The 18653-nt window shown below is 37.5% G+C and overlaps 1 protein-coding gene across 34 annotated transcripts in view; it reads left to right on the top strand.

The window, feature by feature from the left end:
* The window catches only part of ZBTB20 (zinc finger and BTB domain containing 20), a 478527-nt gene that overhangs the window by 49361 nt on the left and 410513 nt on the right, over positions 1 to 18653 (top strand). For 31 of the 34 annotated variants that reach the window (XR_005823591.1, XR_005823599.1, XR_005823600.1 and 28 more), the window contains exon 2: positions 11251 to 11310. The exons of 1 other annotated variant lie outside the window; for it this stretch is intronic. The gene's annotated coding sequence lies outside the window, so the exon portion shown is untranslated. Of the gene's footprint in view, positions 1 to 11250; positions 11311 to 11475; positions 11497 to 18653 lie in introns of those variants that run through there. 2 more of the 34 variants (XM_040570828.1, XM_040570945.1) reach the window with 2 other exon arrangements.

Raw genomic sequence — 18653 nt, 5'->3', positions numbered from 1 at the left:
ATAGCTCACCACACAACAGTGCTTTGCTTAAACCGAAGACTTCAGTGCTTTTATATGCACCCAATGGGGGCTTTGGGGCAGTATCCAAAGAGGAGAACTTTCAATTTGCAAAATCTAATTCTCAAGGTCCTGTAGCTTTCTCATACCCTTCATGGCTCGGAAGGTGATCAAGTGAAAGTGCGGGTGTTTTTTCATGCAACTCCATCACAATCCTGTGATTTTTTGAGAGAACTCTTTTCCGTGTTTTATTTGGCAAAAATACTGAAATACATTTCTTAGCTTTGCATGCACAGAATGGAAGCTGTTAGTCTAAATCATTCTCTTGTTGGAGGTACTGCAGTTTTCATGCCTGTTGTCCGTTCTAATGTTGGAAGAGGCATCATTTGAATTTTATGTTAGCCAGCTTTCATTTTGGAAGAGCTACTTGAAATACTACTTCACATTTAGTTTAGAGCTTCAAAATCCTATCATGTAGTTTAGTGCCAGATTAGAAGTGTGCAAGATGGCATGGAAAAGTCAAGCATTTTTGGACCCCAAATCTAATCTTTGGATTTACAGAGACAATGATATAAGCATTTCTGTTCTTTAAAGGTTATGTCAGTCACAACCAGATTCATTTTCACTGGGATTCAGAAGTATTTCCTCTCTGAATAGCAGGACTTTTGATCAAAGTCTGGTAGCAGACTTTCATCACCTTTCTTTGAGAAATCTCATTTTGATGTGAGTTTTATTTATAACCATTATTTATGTTGTGTCAGCATCCTGAGTATTCCTGCTGGGGTTCTGCTGGTTAGCACTATGGGCTAAGTGCTGCACCAGTCTCAGCTAGACCTAGGGATTTACTGCCATTTGTTCCCATTGTCAGTAACTCAAGAAATGGTGGTCAACATTTGGGCTATGCAGATGCTAAGAAGCAATGAGTTCTGTTTTTTGGTCTGATTTTTGTCAGTACATTAATCGATCTAGCAGTATGCACCTAACTTCTCGCATATGTGCACTAACACATACAGACCTTGGCCTGCCAGAGTTTTGCCTCTTAGGAAAGATATCAAGGGAACTTTGGGGAGATCTACTTTTTGCTAGGATAGGAATTTTTAGCTCATTCATCTAAACATCAGGCACTTAGTCATGGCACCTGGGCTGTCTTTATTGATAAAGGAAAGGGAGAGGCTTCTCTGGTGATTTACTTAGCCATGTATCTGAGAAGAGAAGGAATCTCACTCTCGAGATGCTCACCTCGTTCCAGTGTCAGAAGAAACAACCTAAACAGTGTCTTTTAGATGGCCAAGGTTAGGTGAGATGAATTTACCCTTAATCCTTCTGTTTTTTTTTTTGTTTTTGTTTTTCATTTGTTTGTTTTACTGCTTCCAAAGTAAGAACAATCTAATTCTGTTTGTTTTTGCTTCATTCAGAGTATATAGTACTTTGAATTTCTTCATGCTAGAGTTATGCAAATGCAAAGTGGTATGATGTTTGGAAATGCTGAGTTAATGGGGCAGATGTAATACTGGGATTTTTGTTGTGGCTTTTATAGTAATTAATAGATAGGAAGGAAGGCTTTGTTGTTAAAGCAGTGGGGTGTAACTTGTGATAAAAGTTCAGCACTCTGTCACTGATTTCCCGTGTAACCTCAAGAAAGTAACTCCAGTCTGTGTGTCTCAATGCATCTGAAAAAGTAGTTCTTGCACTTCTACTTCTTGCTTGTCTTGTCTGAAGAGTTCTTTCAAGTGACAACTATCTCACAGTCTGTGTCACTGCAATGCCTGGTACATTGGTCTCACTGGAATCTCTAAACTCTACTGTAAAATAAATAATTTATTACCTGAAAAACAGCTTTTTATAATACAATGTATTTCAGAAACTTTGTCTAGTCTCATTTTGGCCTCATAAGAGGACAAAAACATGAATAATCCATTGACCTGTACTAAATGGAGAAAAACGTGGAGGTCATTTTGTGTATGTTTAAGGAAAATGTAGATAGAAGTCATATATGTAGGTCATATATGTATATGTAACAAAATAATAGTATCAAATGGATCACATGCTTTGAGGGATAGCAACTTGAAGAAACAGATTTTACTGCATAAAGTATTTGTACTAAAGTGTTCATAATTTGAAAACTCTACAGCATAATAAACATAATTCTTTAATAGGAATGAGTTGAATTGATTTTTGAATCTCATTGATTTGGGTAAGATTACAGCAAATATTAGTTTAATCCCAAACTATCCATTCACTTTTGCGGGTGTATCTTCAGCTGAAAGTGTACAATCCCTCTTGAATTGTTTCCGTCAGACCTTAATCTATACAAACATTATATTTATTCTATAAAATATGAGGCATTCTCATAATGGAGATATCTACTAGCTTGCAATATAGCCCCCAACATGATTTTAATCTGAATACTGTGTGTTGATGTATCTCAGCTAAGATTTTCACTAAATCAACTGTCCTGATGTCCTTAAAGCAGGATGAATGTTAGAACTAAAAAAATCCTACTGATCTGAATATCTCAGTCTTCATATTGATTAATCTAATGGTTATTTTTGTAATAATATCAATTTTTAATTAGACCCATTCTTGTTACTTGGTTTCTATGAACCAATTTTTGCATATTAATCATTATAAAAAATAAATACTGTATCTGTAATGAAAGAAATGATAAGAAAAAATAAAGGAAAAGGTGATAATCGGGATTGTAGCTGTATTGTGATACATTGTGGTATATTTAGTACTGTTGCAAGTATGTACTTATAATTCCCCTTATATTTAGACTAGAAGAACCTACTGCAGCCTGAAGGAACTGTTTTCTGTCCAGAAGTCATTGCAACATGGCAAATACAGAATTTTTAATGTCCCCTACTGAATCTAACTGAGCAAAGATACATTTTCAAAGATATTTTTTTTTCATAGAGGAAATGCGAACTGAAATTTTGTATTGTGAGTCATTTTAGGATGTAAGTGTTATACATGTATTGGAATAACTATTAACAATTCACAAAAGTACAGGAATAAAAAGAATGTGAAATAGGATCAGTTTTGTTTTTGTTTTTCAAAATAAAAATGATTTTGAATGTTACTTGACAAAACATCAGCTGAAGAAAGTGAGAAAAGCTTTGGAACTGATATTTTGGCAGGGATGCCAATAAAGGTTCTTTCGTAATAATACCGAAAATACTTCACCAGTAGAAGAAAATGCTTTTTCTGCGATCAGATACTTTCACAGAAAACAAGTCTGGTATTTGCTAAAGCCTTAGCATCTGTCTTAGCTACCAATACTTAGAAATTTAAGAAGAACCTAGCTGAAGCCGTTAGACTAAATCCATTCTTCATGCACTTCCAAGGTAGTAAGAATTGTTCTGGGACTGCTTATGGGTCCTTTCATGTAGGCTTAATTCAGAAGAACCTGAGGAATTTTCCCTTATATGGTCCTTACAAATGCCTGTTGGTGTATCTTTGATTCACTTTTTAAATAGGAGGAGAATGAAAACCAGTGTACTTTTCCTCATAACTATGAGGTAAAGACAAACAAAAACTCCTTTTCGGTGATAATTCCTGAATATCAGTACCTCCTAAATAGATATCGCCGTAGCTAGATAACTGGATGCCTTACTCAGAACTGCTCTCCAGCTGTTCCAGGAAAACTTAAATCTGCTTTGGCTGAGTTATTGTCGTTTGGAACAACCTATTGCTCACTCACAGGGCATCTTTCACTGGCGCTTCCAGCTAACATTGCTTAAGAACACACTGGAAAGGGGCTGCATAATTCACGAGGACATAGTGAATCTACATGCCTCGTGAAAAAGGTCCCAAAAGTGCGCATAAATTCTAGCAAAGATCCTACTTCGTCTTTCTGGGTCTGGTAAAATATGAAAGATTTCGGGAGATTTCCTGTGTGTTTCATTACAATTGCCTCCTTTGTGAGACTTCAGCAAGAAAGTCATCTTTTCCTTCAGCTGGAGAGCTTCTAAGGCCTCCAGAGGAAGCTTTGAAATGAAAAGTTAAAAGAGGGATGGGCTTTGTGCATATATCCCCAATTCTGCCTGTTTGGTCTACACGTTATAACCTAGCTTTTAACTCCATTATTAGATACATTTTTGTGTTTTCTCTACATCTTCTGTTTATCCCTATTTTCTACAGTGTTAGGTATATTTAGAAATACATGTATTACTTATACATTTTTCCTTATGTATCAAACGGAATTTGTAAGTCATTTATGTGAGCAGTACACAGTAAACCATTTTCATACAATGTACTAAATATTAAACATAAAGCATAACGTGCTAATAAAATGTTGCTAATGTAAGTAGGCCACCTAAATTAGAGGCTAAGCCAGCTCTGTGTTTAACTGTCTCATCTCCTGAATTGCACCTTTGGAAGGTTTTAGAAGGCTGAGCAAAGTATGGTACATAAATATTGACAAGATTATTAATATCTAAAAGCAGGGAAAACAAATTATGTTGGACCATTATAGCAATTAAGAGTAGATGATGTAATATCTCACATTTGTACAAATTTGTAGAAAAGATGAGGGAATAGTAGTCTGTTAACACCTTCTCAGATATTATCCTAAAATTCTTGTAGAGACTTCTGCTCATGTGTGAAAGCTTTGGAATAGATTTTTGGTGGCATCATTCACATACACAGCTTCAGTATATTTGCATATACCTTTACTAATCCAGGGCTTCAAAAGCAATATTATGAAATTGTTTTCAAAGAAAGGCTGGTTAAGAAAAATTGTCTGAGATTCACTACCATGTTTCTTAATGATAATGATTTTGCATTTTTCTGGATGGCAGTGACTGCATGGTTCTCAACCTGAGGTTACTGAGATGGAGATAGCGTTGTTCTACACTGCTGATTGCTGAAGACTTTAAAGGGTATGCGCCAACTTTGTCATGTGCAGGGCTGTCACTGCTTCATCACACCTCCAGGAAGGAGCTTGGAACTTCCTCCATTTTCAACACAACACCAGAAAAGTGACTGCACCAGATCAGCACTGCCTTAGGGCTAATTATACATAGGAAGAAGGAACGTAAAGATGGTTGGGCCTAGACCAGTTGCTTGTAGGATCATCGGGGACCCGTGGCATTGACTTCATTTGAGGGGTAGGCAGGGTTTACTTCAGCAGGGTAGCTTTACTGAGTAAAGAAAATGGGCTTGTGCCTGAGACTATTTTATCCTTCTTTGTAGCACTTCTGGCTGGAACCTTCACCAGCTTCTCTTAACCCAGCTCCTTTCTAGCAGATTTACGGAAACAGGAGAGGTTGCGTATGCCTCACAGGAATCTCGTTTTCACTCAGCTGCAAGTCAGAAACAAGCCAGCTCATTCACTGGTGAACACGTGAATACAGGATCTTTGTACTAAAACTTTTATTTCTGTATTTAAAATTCCAGCAGGGTTCAGTGAGAGGAAGGTATTTTGGGGTTAATAAGAAGTGTGTATTCTTCAAAACAACCCCACCTCTGAAAAAAAAAAAGTCCACACAGCGTTATAAAATATCTGCTTTGTGTCCTAAAATAAAGCATGTGTTTCATGCTCTAAAAGTCTGAGGTTTGTAGCTGAAAAAGATTAAGTAAATAATTCAGAATTTGTTGTGTTTACCTGTTAATAATTAAGCAGGCTAGTCTGTGTACTTTTTATAGATGTTGAGCTTTATTTATTTATTTTTATATTCTTGGCTTATGTTCTGATTTTTAAATTTGAAGAAGTTTCTGCCAAGGAGGAGATGAGAAAATAACCATCAAGGAGTTAAGTGTTGCACAGTAACCAAAATCTGTGGGGACACATGGTCTCTGGAGAGAATGGAGAATTGTCATCTTTCTCTCTTCCCTTATGCTTTCCCCCAAACTAATTTCCAGTGCTTTGAGGAAATTAATTTTTAAAGGTGATATTTTTTTTTTTTTTTGGACAAAAGCAGTACCTTTGATTCTTACTTTCTGATGCCAGTGGCTAGGGATAGAGGATTCTGTTACGAGGCGACATCTCAGTCAAGGAAAAGTTTCAGCCTTGTCCTCTTTCAGAAATAGAACAGAAATTTGAAGGAAAAAATAAGCCACCAGGCACATAATATTTCTGTTTTCTTATAAGTGAGTTAGTTACATTTTGGTGAAAGGTGATGGCTCTGAAGTCTGAAATCTTTTGTCATTTGAGTAGGTACAGAGAGGCCAGCAGCAGTGTTTCTCTCACAAATATATTTAGAGTTGTTCATTGTGAGACTGTACTCTGTGGTAGCTGGTAGTTCAGTCTGAACAGATCAGTCAGGGCATCTTTACTCTCAGTGGTAATGAACAGGGAAAGAACTTGCCAGGTTGCTCTTGAATCTTAGTATCTGTTTCTTGAAGGAAAAACAAAAAACAAAAGGCACTTGATTAGCAGCAAAATTATTCTATGTTTTCCACCCAGTAATTTTCAGTTACTGTTTACATAAGCTAGACCAGGCATAGATTGAAAAAGAGAATAAGTAGAGATTTGGGTTTGTCTTTTTTTTTTTTTTTTTTTTTTCTGCTGAGAGGTAGGGATCCACCCCACTGTTGATCATTCCCTCCCCACCTTAAGCAAAGTCATTGCCTAATTTTTTTAGTATTTGAACTGTTCCTTTGGTCTTGGCAGAGTAAGATAACATTTGATATTTTCACTCACCTTTTCCAAGGGTGAGAGAAAGCACAGGGTACTGAGAAAAGTCAGTTGAAATGATTGGCATTAAAAGACAAAAGCTGCTGAAATGTGAGAGTGATCTTTGGACTGTATATTAAAAATCAAAGATTTAAAAAGACTGTTTATGTGAGAATTAATAGCCTGATTTTGTTGACAGTTGAAGTCTTCATCTGTTACCATGGCATGTTTTAATTCACTGTCTGCATTGGTATTTCCTTCTGAAGAATTATACATGCTAGTTACTAGTACCTCTAATATTAAAAATTCTGCCTCTTGTGTTCCAGGCAACATTTTCTGTTTCAATAAAGACAGTACATAAAGTTAAGAGGAAGTTAAGCTGGTAGATAGTGTTACAGAAGCTCCCCTACTTCCTTTTCTCCATAGCATGACTTTTGCCTGAAAGGTCATTTTGTTTTTATCCTAGAGGGTTATTAATCCAAGTCTTCCGTATAGATAAATGTGGGCAAATAGTCCTCTTCAAGTAGAATTTGGAAGTGCACAGAGAATGTAAGTTGTTTTCTAAAAGATTTTATCCTGCATTAAGAATAGTGCTGTAACACCGAGTATTGTTTCTTTAAAAACCTTTCCTGCCAAAAAGCCAATTCATATCCAGTTTGTTATCTTACACTCACAGGTCAGGTCAGTAGTCTGTTTTTGGCAGTCTTCATGTAGAAATTCTCTAAAATCTGTCCTTATGTTAGAAATTTAAAGCTAGTCATTTGATTTATTTTTCCCCCCAGACAGACAAGCTTGACTCTCAAGTCCAGTTCTCAGTGGACAGAAGTCAGTATCATGAAAAATGTTACTACAGTCAGTAGTAATTGGTCTGTTGTTGTACGTCCAATGGAAGAGGTCGAACCAGTCACAATATGTGACCACTCAACATGATCCCGCAGTTCAAGGCAGAGGGGCAGTGGTGAACCTATGTGAGTAAATTCGTTCTACTCAAAGTTGTGTCCTGGAAATGAGAGGAGAGATTTCAACCTTTAAGCTTGCCACATTAGCCTTTTTCATAAGCATTACATTCACACTTGAGTTTTTTTGTTTTGTTTTTAAAAGTGCATTGCTGTGATGCACTGTCCATTTTGCTAAGGACATACTTTACACAATGCTCATGCCAGGTTGACTGAACCTCAAGAGACCAAGGAATTTACCGGTAGTCTTACCATGAATCATTGTCTGAAATCCTTTTGGCTGCTATATTCTTAGCATTAATCAACAGTGATTCCTTTCATCCACTTGCTACAGGAGTTTAGTTTGCATGTATGATGATTGTATTTTGGAGGAACTGAACTGGAGTAATGCTAAAATAATTTATCTTATTCTTTGAAATTCACTCTTTGGATATAGAGTCTTAAAAAGAGAAGATCCTCACAGTTGTCATCCTATAATATTTTCTCCCTCTTGGAAAAGGTTCTATAAATTGAGAGAAAAGTAAATAAAATTTGCACATTCTTTACATATTCTTATATGGAATGTACTTACCTTGGTTTCACTTAATCTGACGATAGTTCACTGAATAGGATTTTTTTCATTCGTAGCAAAAGTCAAAAGGCCATGCAGCTTATAAGTTATTAACATAAAGAAGTGAACAAGTATATATAGTTCTTTCCTGTTAGCATTTGTATGCTGTTGCTACTGTATAATCAACTGGCATAGCAGAAGAGGCATTTTTAATTTAGCACCATTTAAATTGTCCATTTCTGTATTTCTTATCTTTGTGGTAGATCTTGATTTGATTAGACATTTTAAAAAACAGCGAAGTATTTTAACTAATTGACTTCATCATTGAAAAAACACAACATTTTTTCTGGAAAATTACTGTGATCTACCTCAAGTCTCTGTGAGGATTGTGTATTTTGTGACGTTGAAGTCAGTAAGGCTGTTTTGAGCCAACGCTGCAAAGTATTCACTTTTGCTTAGTTCATGGGGCTTAACTTTCAAGTTGACCCGAAGTGAATTTCCTGAGTTGTGTGCATAGTTTTTCATGATGTCATACAGCTGCATCAGATTTTGAGCATATTATTTGATATAATTTGAGTCACCAATAAGCTGTTGATCCAAGTGAAACCATTAAATGTAAACACAGAGGGTGGAATTTAAAACAAAATGAATGGCCTGTAATTTTAGATATGATAAGCTCTGTTAACAGTCTTGGTCCTACAAATGACCATCTCAAATATAAGGCTTGATTAATTTAAATTCCATATAAAAATAGTTTTTAAAAACTATGTGGCAGAAATGTTATCACTAATTAAACTCTGGCATTCAAAAGTTTGGAAAGGATAAATTAATGGTAGTGAAAATAAAGAAACGTAGCAGTTATAATGACACAGACCTTTGTATAGTACTTTCTGGCAAGAATGGTAACTGACAGAAAGATAGCTATGTATGACATGGGTAGGTGTACAAAATTTCAAATGCCAGTAGACCAGAGAAGAGAAACTGAAACTTTTGACTTTGCAGAGCTTGAGGAGATAATGCCTGAGCACCACCACAGGTCCAACTGCTCAGTGACGTTAAACCAGAAAAGATTTATTTCACCTTGTGATCGATTTTTCCTGTACTTTTTCCTGCTTTTCATCTCTTCCGATTCCCCAGCATCGCCCTGTCTTCCTGCGCTCCCCCAGTACACTCTAGAGGCATTCAAGCCATCTCTCACTGCAGCACGTAGTTTGTCAGCCAGTGCAGAGAGCTTCAATTGTTAGATGAGTTAGACATTAGGCAAACAGCACAGTTTCATACCTACTAGTATCGCTCAAATCAAACATACCCTCGTGCAATACATCTACCAGCATCTAAAGGTCAAAACCTGATCCTCGTTACTCAATATTTTAGGCCTCCTGGTTTGCTTTATTCATTGTCGGCGCAGAACTGACAGACTGTTCGAGAACCTGGTTGTGTAATGTTGGAAAGTGCTACCAGCTGCCGCCCGGCGTGTCTATTCAGGCAACAGCAGACCTTATGAAAGCTAAAGCACATGCTGCATGGCCTTAGTTCCAGCAAAATAAACCTCCTTCCCTGAAAGCGGTGGAAGCCACCATCTAACAGACTGTGTGCTCTGTGCACTCAGAGCTGACCCACGTAGGCCAGAGAAATTTCCCCAGATGGAGAACCTGGGGCATGGTTTGCTGGTGACGATCAGAGGTTGGAAGCACCCAGAAAACTAAGGGAAGGCTGCAGGTATGAAATGAAGTTGTGAGTGTGTCACCGAGGTGGAAACAGTAGCACCTGTAGTAGCACCTGTAGTAGTACCTGTAGTAGCAAGGATCTGGTGGGAAGTCAGGCTTGGGAACGATGAGCCAGAAGGCCTGCTGTCATTATGTCTTCTTTAACCTCAGAAAACAATGCTTTGTGTCCTTTCTTTCCAAATAAGCAAAGTTGCTCCGAAAAGTAGTTCTTTCAGTTCTTTTCTGTTAGCAAATTACTTTTAGCAGGTAAGAGATCACAGGTCCATTAACAGATTAACAGACAGCAAATCATATGAGCTTTGGAGAAACAAGTCTATGACAAATAAGTGCCACTGAATCAGTTCTGCAGTATGGCAAGGGGGTCAAAATCTCAGTGATTAAAATGCCTTTGTGGGTAGCTTTGAAAACCCCTCACCAGCAAAGGATTACAGAATACCAGTAGGCTTGGTTAGCCCATTCCTGCCGTACTTGAGCTGGTTATTAGATTTGGACGTGGGTTCCCAGGTGGAAGGTCAGCACTTGGGAGCAATGAAAAGATCTTGCAACTCCCGTGAGGAAGCAAGAAGCCCTGCTGAAGTGGGTTTGGGAGCTGTAACCTGAGTGAACCTCTCATAACAGGAACTGGAAGTTACGCCAATTAGGGCCCTAAACCATACTCTGAATTGGTGGAAGTGGAGTGCCCAAGTCTCATTTCTGACTTCAAAATACTCCATCCTCAACTGTTTGGCAGCCAGTTCTGAACATTTTGTTAATTAGTGTTATATGGTTCTAAGTCTGCTTTTAATTCTTTTTTCAAAAAGCAGCCTATAGAGAGATTTTCTGAGCATTCTAGTCATTAAAGCCATTTATAGCTGACAGATGCAAAGACATTATACACAATTCTTCATTTAAGGAGAATAAAAGAACCTCTTTAAACTCTTGAACTGTTAGAGTATTTACCTGTAACTTTTCCCACAAATGCATTTGAATGGCAAACATAACTGGTGAAACTTCAGTTGTGACACCCATTTGTTTTTATCCCTAGCAGGAATGAAACTACACTTAATGGAAAAAATGAGATTTTTAAATTTTTTTTTAAAGCATGAAGTCGTATGAATCACTCTCTGCTAAATTGGTGTTCAGTTGTGTAACTTTTCTCTCTGAAGTTCACCCATAACGTGACATGTTGGATACTAGTACAATTAGCTTATTTGTTTGTCACCTGTGTGCTAAACGTTAATGTGTAGGACTTTTTTGTTCTTCCTTCAGATAGTTATATGTTTATATATATACAGCATTCCACCCACTTCCCCCACTGAACTCCTAGTTATTTGACTGTTATGAAAACTGAAGGTATTGTGTGTGCAAATCTGTAAACATAAGCATTTTTTAAAATTTATTTCTTTTTTTTTTTCTTTACAGCAGCATAAAAAAGAAGTGTTGAGAGCTGCTCTTAACCCTTTTGGAGTCCGAAGTCAAAAGGTAAAATCAAATGCTACTTTTTGGGTTTCTACAGGTGTTGATACCGTAATTGTTTGGAAATGCTATTTCCCTATCACATTTGAACTGAGATTTCCCACAGGAGAAAAGCAGGGGTACGATAGGAAGACTCAAAACATTATTAGATCTCTTTAAGAGCACCAGCATATCTGGGCCTAAATTATGCAGGTAAGTTACAACTGGTAAACTGCAATTATCTATTTTACTTAATATAAAAACATTGGCGTTAGGAGTCAGTGGGACTTTCAGTGGGGTTTAATATTGCTAAGGATTTAATGATTTTTGTCTCACTATAACTTGATAGTTTTTATGATATATAAAGTGTTTTTTTTCAAATTACAGTAAGACAAATCCTGTAGCTCTTTTCTCAGGCAAGAGTCCCTCAATGGGAGTTTTGCCTGAGTGAGAACTGAATGAAGTCTAAATAATTAGCAATTAAAATATTCAGTTATTGTGCTACTGTATATAACAAAGCACTGGAGGTATTAAAAATTGCTAATCTCCTCCTTATTAAAATGTTAACTGCTAAGCATAATACAGCTTTGCATTTTCTATCATTCATTTTTGCAGTTCATTAGTAGAGGTGAAATGTTAGTGACAAATAGTCATTTGAACTTTTAAGGAATTGACTTTGTCAAGCAGAAGTGTTTGTAGAAGCCATGGATTTTAGTCAAACACTAAATAATGTACAGAGAAAAATTTTGATATAGCATTTGTGAGTGTTTACATAGGAAGCCAGGTGGTCAGCTACTCATCAGGAGGTGGAACTAGACAGTTTGGATATTCAATTTGTATACATTTTGATCAGCAGCTTCTTGTAATGAACTCACGTAAAGAAAATACAGATTAAGGATTGTCCATAGGGTATACTGAACAAATAATCTTCAGTGAGAGGGTTAAGAGACTAGCATGTGAATGATTCAGTAGCAGGTTAAGAAGCGAAGTTGGTGACATTGTTCAATTGTGCACCCAGCTCAGTTAATTAGCATGTGAACTGTTTTGTTACTAAGGTAGTCAATATAAGGGCCAGAGTGTGCTCTCATCCTGTTTTACTGCACAAAAGAATAAAAAGAAGTGAGATGTATCTCCTGTCTGCTTTGGCACAAAGCAGCTGCAGGAGGATGTGCGGAGAAGGAGAAAGGTTTTTGATGAGTGAGAAAAGAGTGGTGAGCGAAGGTGATAACTGGTAGATGAAGAAGGTAAATGTAATGTTACTGGAAGAATGTGGTGACGGGTGAATTTCCCAAGGGAAGACAATTCCCTGAACACTGTTCTTCTCATAGTTTCTCCCTGGAGTAGATTTTGTTACCTCTTATGCCTAAAGATTTCTTCTAATCTTTCTGAAGAGCCATTCTAGGCCTGGGCATTTAATTGTTCCATGTAACGCTGTTGGCAATTCAGGCCATGATTCTGCAAGGATTTACACATGTATTTCACTCACAGCATTATGAGTAATCCTGTTGAAGTAGATGAGATTAATTGCAGGACATAAAGTTAAGCATGTATATTAGTCATTGCAGTAAAAAAAGGTGTAGTTTATTGTATTTATTTACTTGTTTATGTTGAGTGTGGGAGACTTTTTAAAGATACATAAATACATGGGATTTTCTACCAGTTGTGTGGCTTATAAAGAGGGGTAGATGGTAACAAAATAAGCTTTTCTGCTTGTTCACCAAATCCACAATTTTGTCAGGTTCTCAGCTGTAAAGTGTGAAAAAGAATAGGCTGCTATCATTTTCCTTTTTACATGCACAGTTAAACCTCTGGCTAGAATGAGATGATCATATAATTTATTATAGATTAGTGAAGAGGACAGAAATCAAACAGGAAGACGTGTGCTTATGTGGACTCTTGTTTATAATTTCATCAGATTGGTATACACCTCAGACATTTTATTTAGTGATAAGATATGCAAATTGTTCTGGAGCCAGCAGTAATACTTTCACCTGAATGTCAAAACTGACAGGGATTTCTAAATCAAACCTCAACAACAACTTGTATTTTAATGCAACTGTTCCTAAGATATAACCAACTGCGGGTGAGAAAGTGCAGAATTGTTTTCATACTTCATACTTCCTTCATGCTATTGATTTCCCTCCATTCTCTTTTACCTCTGTAGAGGAAGAGAGTTGCAGGCTTACCTGTAAGTATTGGGTGTAACTACTGGCAACACTGCAGAGGAGCTATACATTTATGTGGAAGTATGCACAAGGAACAGGAATGCAGATTGAAAGTGGGGAGACATACAAAACGAGATTTACCAGAGGTGATGTTTTCTGGTTTTCCAGATGTCTACATCATACCTTCCATATGCTCATTTCAGCTGATTTCAGTTGGTTTCTCTCTCTTAGGTTTTAGTTTCGTTTCATTTGTGCTTTTATTTAAGAACGTAATCGTAGAAGCCTGTGGACACAATGGAAAGTTTGGATGTTAGCTCGATCCTTGGGATCAAAATTTCTCAAAGCTGTGGATGTTAGCTGCTGGGGTTTTGTTTTTGAGTGTACATACATTCACGTGAGAAAGGGTGTCACTGAAAATAGAGCTTGTGATTTAAATGTTAGTTGTGTTTATTTTTGGAATCCTTGTTCAAGTCAAAGTCCACTGCATGTGAAGTGATAATGGTTTAATCTTGTATATTTTCCTCAGACTTTGTTCTTCTTCTCCCTTCTGTGAATGTCTTCACATAACTACATCCAAAGTCTTCCGTCTGAAGTTTTCCAAGGGCTTTTTCTTAGAGCTTGTATTCTTGTTGTTCTTAGTATGTGTATTCATTAACCAGGAAGACATCTGGGCTGAAAACATTTAACAAGGGACAACAACTTACGTATTCCTGTTACTGTACATGGGTATACGTGTGGATGTGCGTGAGACAAAGAGAGGTGATTACAGAGATTATGAAAGATGGCTGTTTGTTTTTGGTTACATGCCTAGTTGCTTATGTTGTTCTGACTCTCTGAGTTCTGTTATATCACTTGGTCATTGTGTCCTAATAAACCCTTATTTGTGGTAGATGAAAATGTCTGGTCAGTTGCATTGTCTGTACCAGCCTCTTGCAGGTGAGATTTTGCTTTCCACATTTAAATAGGAGCAACAAGTTTGTTTTCCTACAAGATGAGAAGAAGGATTTATATCTGCATTCATGATTAGAGAGATATGACCCGTCTATACAATGTAAGTCCCACAATATATGCTCAGGGAATTGGGTCCCATAGGTTTCAGGGTCCCCAGAATTACTCTTTGTGGAAAAGGACTTCCAAAATTCTCAAGGCTTGCTACTTATGCAGATTTAGGCCACTGCAGAACATTTTGTTTACAACAACTAGTTCTAGGACTTATGCTGATGTTGTGGATACTTAACTCCTGCCCACTCGAACAGAGGCACTTCAAAATAATTAAAGTAAATGAATAATCCACACACAGAGCAAAGCCTTTCAGAGGGAAAGAGAGTTTATTGAAAGAAAGAATTTGCTTTTTTTTTTTTTTTGCTAAATAGTTTTTTTCAAGGTCTTCTTAAATAAACAGCAAATGCTTTTGTTGTAAAAAAAATAATAAAAAGCTTAAACTTTAATTTTCTTCTTTGTCATGACTGATGAGGTTAAATCATTGAAAACTAGAAGAGATCAGGTTGAATTTGGTTTCCCAAAGCTGAAGTCCAGGCAGTAGTGTATTGCCTCACTGCTAAATGCTGACTGCGGTAACAGTGGGAGAAGTACAGTGGGTGTTGTGGTATGCTCACCTTTGATGCACTACTTGAAAAGTATTGGAAAGATTTGAAAGAATTTTGAAGGAATTTCTGGAGCTTTCTGGGGACTGCAGGGTAAAGCACCAACGGAGGGGGAACAGCTATGATGACTTTGATTTTTCCCTGATTGGCTAGAGGGAAACCCATTGTTTAGTCTTTCAACTAAATGGATGCCCTTTAACCATCTGCTCCAATATTAATACCATGGCTGCTCCTAACAACATTGGTACTTGCCAGTTGCCATTAAAGTTGTTTACTTCATGCTGTATAGAAAATAATTGCCTATAGCTGATACCAATAACCTTATTAGTCTTACCATAAACTGCGCATACATATTTGATAAATAGGAATATTTGTCATATCCTTTCAACATCAAGCTTAACAGAAAATCTTTGCTCCTGCAAGTTTCTTCCTTACATGCAAAGTCCAGGAGGCAAAATTCAGCTGCTTTCTTATGTTGACATTAGATTTGCTGTTTTTTTTCTGTGCTAAGTTTGATTCTAGGCATCCGGCAGCATTCCAGAGGGAGAGGCGACCAGCATCACAGTGTGCAATGCTGCTGCTCTATCTGCCATGAATAATAGCCCACTGGGCTAGTTAATCATTACACTCACTTTTTCCTGTTCCTTCATAGCTGATTGCTGCCCAGGGGACATGGGTTACCACAGTCTGGCTGCCAACACAAAGTTCAGTGGTGTGTGTGTGTTTATGTTTACCTGCATGTATATGCACTGTGGTTTTCAGCAGATATTGTAGTAAAACTAACAATGCAAGGTCAGTGTATACTTTCCTATATAAAAAGAAAAGATGGGAGAGAGAATGTTTTATTTTGGTAAAGACATTTACAGTTCCTCTAATCAACACACTAGCACAACAGGTTTCCTCATTTAGCACTTTAAAAGTCGAGTTGGAGGATGTTAAAATTTTCTTTCTTAGCGATTCATGTTGATTTGCCAGGGGCCATGATCTGACACATTCTTTCTGAAAAAGACATCGTCCCTGTCCGCTGGGAGTGAAAAAAAGTATGGGCAAGAAACAGAACATCAGTGAAGTCTTTTGAGATTCAGAAGAAGGTATTTAACCACCATGGTTCTTGCTCAGATATATGCAGTTGTATTGACTGCTGGGGTGGAAGCCAAGACAAAACTTTCGTTTAAGTCAGATTTTTTTCATCTTAAGTGTGGGTCATCTTGTAATACTTGGTGGATGTGGTACAGATGACGCATTTTTGATGACACATGAGCATTTTTGGGACATAGAACAAAATTTGGTAATAAAGCCTTTCTTCTCTTTCACTGACTCAGTTTACCTTCAGTGGAAAGAAAAAATAGTTATTTTGCTGTCCAGATGTCAATATTCAGATGTCCAAACAGATTAAAATACTGATCTTTAGTATCTCTGGTGTTGTTTTGAGAAAGGTAGTTTTCTTCAGTGGATAGCTCAGGGCAGTGTGTTGTTTTTTTTTCTTTTGTTGTTGTTTGTTTTTTCTTCTGGTCAGATTTTCTCCCCCACTCAGATTTCTTTTATGTTGTCTTTTTTAAACCCAGTAGGCACTTGGCTACCACAGTTCATGCAAGTAGAACTTGGGTTGGCAAGGGACTAATTGTAAAAGGGAGTGGTAAGTCTTCCATCTGGTAGAACAAAATTTTCTCTTCAAAACATTACTGTGTCCCATAAAGTTCCATAGATATATCTTCCACTGAGTAGTACTCTGAAATTCTTTTTAATTTCCTCCTCCCTCCCTCTTTTTCCCCCTTCTTCTCTCCTTTCTTCCCAGTTTCCCTCCTTTCTTTGTCTCCCTCCCTTTCCCTCTCTTTCTCTGTCTCAGCATCTCTCTCTCTCTCTCCCTACAACCTCTTTCTATAGATGGACATCTATTTTTCTCTTAGAGCTAATTCAAATGTTTGCATGGTGACATTGTGATGGTGCCGTTGAACACCCTACATGTGTCTCATCCAAGTTTGTAAACCTTCTAGTCAAGACCAACCTACGTTATGTAGTAGTATCAATAGCAGGACAGCATTACTGCTTAACTCAGTGCTATTAGAAATGAGGATCACTTAAAAGACCAAACCCTCTTTCTCCTGTACCAGCAAATAAAATATCAGACAATAAAATGAGAGACAGCAAGAAGTCAGCAGCAGTATGAGCTGGACCATTTGCATGGCAGCAGCAAGCATGTTTTAGTGCCAAGTAGATGATACAGACCATTCTGACTCTGAAAAACAGCTTTGAGCCCATTGTAGCCATTCCCTCTGGTTGTTTTGAATCAAACCTGTATCATTCTTATTGATATTAATAGGACTTTGGGGATTACGTGAGTCCCTTTGCCTTCAGAAGGCATATCTTAAGGAAGGCAGAGGGAATTTGCAAAAGTAGGCAGTCTCTTCTGAGAGACAAGCAGCTGAAAGCTTTTTTTTTTTTTTTTCCTGGCAAGAAATCAATTTTGAAGAAAATAAGGATCAAGAAATGTTGCTACTTAGTCACTCATAGAGTATTTTCATTATGTACAGAATCTGCCTTTAATTTTTTAATAATCTGAATTGTCATTTGCAGAACTGTGATCAGAAACATTTTCCTTCCTCTGTATGAAAGTATGTTTACAATGATGTTTATAGGCACATGTAGATGTTCTTTATGAGATGGGTTTGGCCCCAAGATCTCAATTCCCATGTGTAAGAGTTCTCTTGTAAGTTATGTTCTAACAGTTTGATTGGTAGGTGATTAAAACACAATGTTCAAGTCCCAAGTGCTTACCTGAGATATAAACATGATTTGAACATATGCTTTAAGCCTCCTTGATATTCTGGAGGCTGTCAAACTGTAGGTTTCTCAGGTAAGCTCCTCAAGCAAGACTGGAGACTCTTGTCTTTGTTTCAGAGGTCGTCAAGGGAGCATGACTTCCTTCCTCTCTGTTGATACACTGTACTGCAGCAGACTCTCGAATTCATTTAGAGGTGACTGAACTTCCCCAGATCTTGGAAAAAAAAAATGATTTTTCTGAAGCAAACTCTGGACATTTGAAAAACAGTTTTTCTTTGGTTGTCTTGCAATTAGTTTTAAAAATCTTTATCCTCCCAAGGTTCTTCATTATAATTGGTGAATCTGAGCAGAGAGGTGTGTGGAGGCAACACTGTAATGGGAAAAGCCTAGTTATTATCCACATTGAGCCAAGTAAGCAAGCCCACCATCCTCCCAGGCTCTGCAGAGAAGTGTGTGGTGTTTTTTTTCTAGCCAGTGTCTAGGGACGGGAGCTGCACAAATTTTCATAATAATGCACAGTTCCATCTTCCTCTCAGGGAGATCTACCTGCTATGGTTTGGAGATCTGCCTGTGGATTTTTGAGGAGACAGTTACGCATGTATGTACACTGAGCATCAGTGGCCTGCAGGTAATCCTGTTGCCTCTAATTCTAGGACTTTGCTTTATAAACAGGTTCAGTCATCCAAACGTTGTTTACGGCAGTAACTGCAAGGCAGCAGCAGGTGAGAAGTATCTTGAATATGCCCTTTCCTGGTATTGGCCACTTATATTAAGTGGTGTATGCATTACTCACTTAGATTTTTTCATAACATATGCTTGA

Source organism: Cygnus olor, chromosome 1 (assembly GCF_009769625.2).
Source record: "Cygnus olor isolate bCygOlo1 chromosome 1, bCygOlo1.pri.v2, whole genome shotgun sequence".
NCBI lineage: Eukaryota > Metazoa > Chordata > Aves > Anseriformes > Anatidae > Cygnus > Cygnus olor.
The sequence above is the reverse complement of the archived record's forward strand: the minus strand, read 5'-3'. Positions and strand labels throughout refer to the sequence as shown.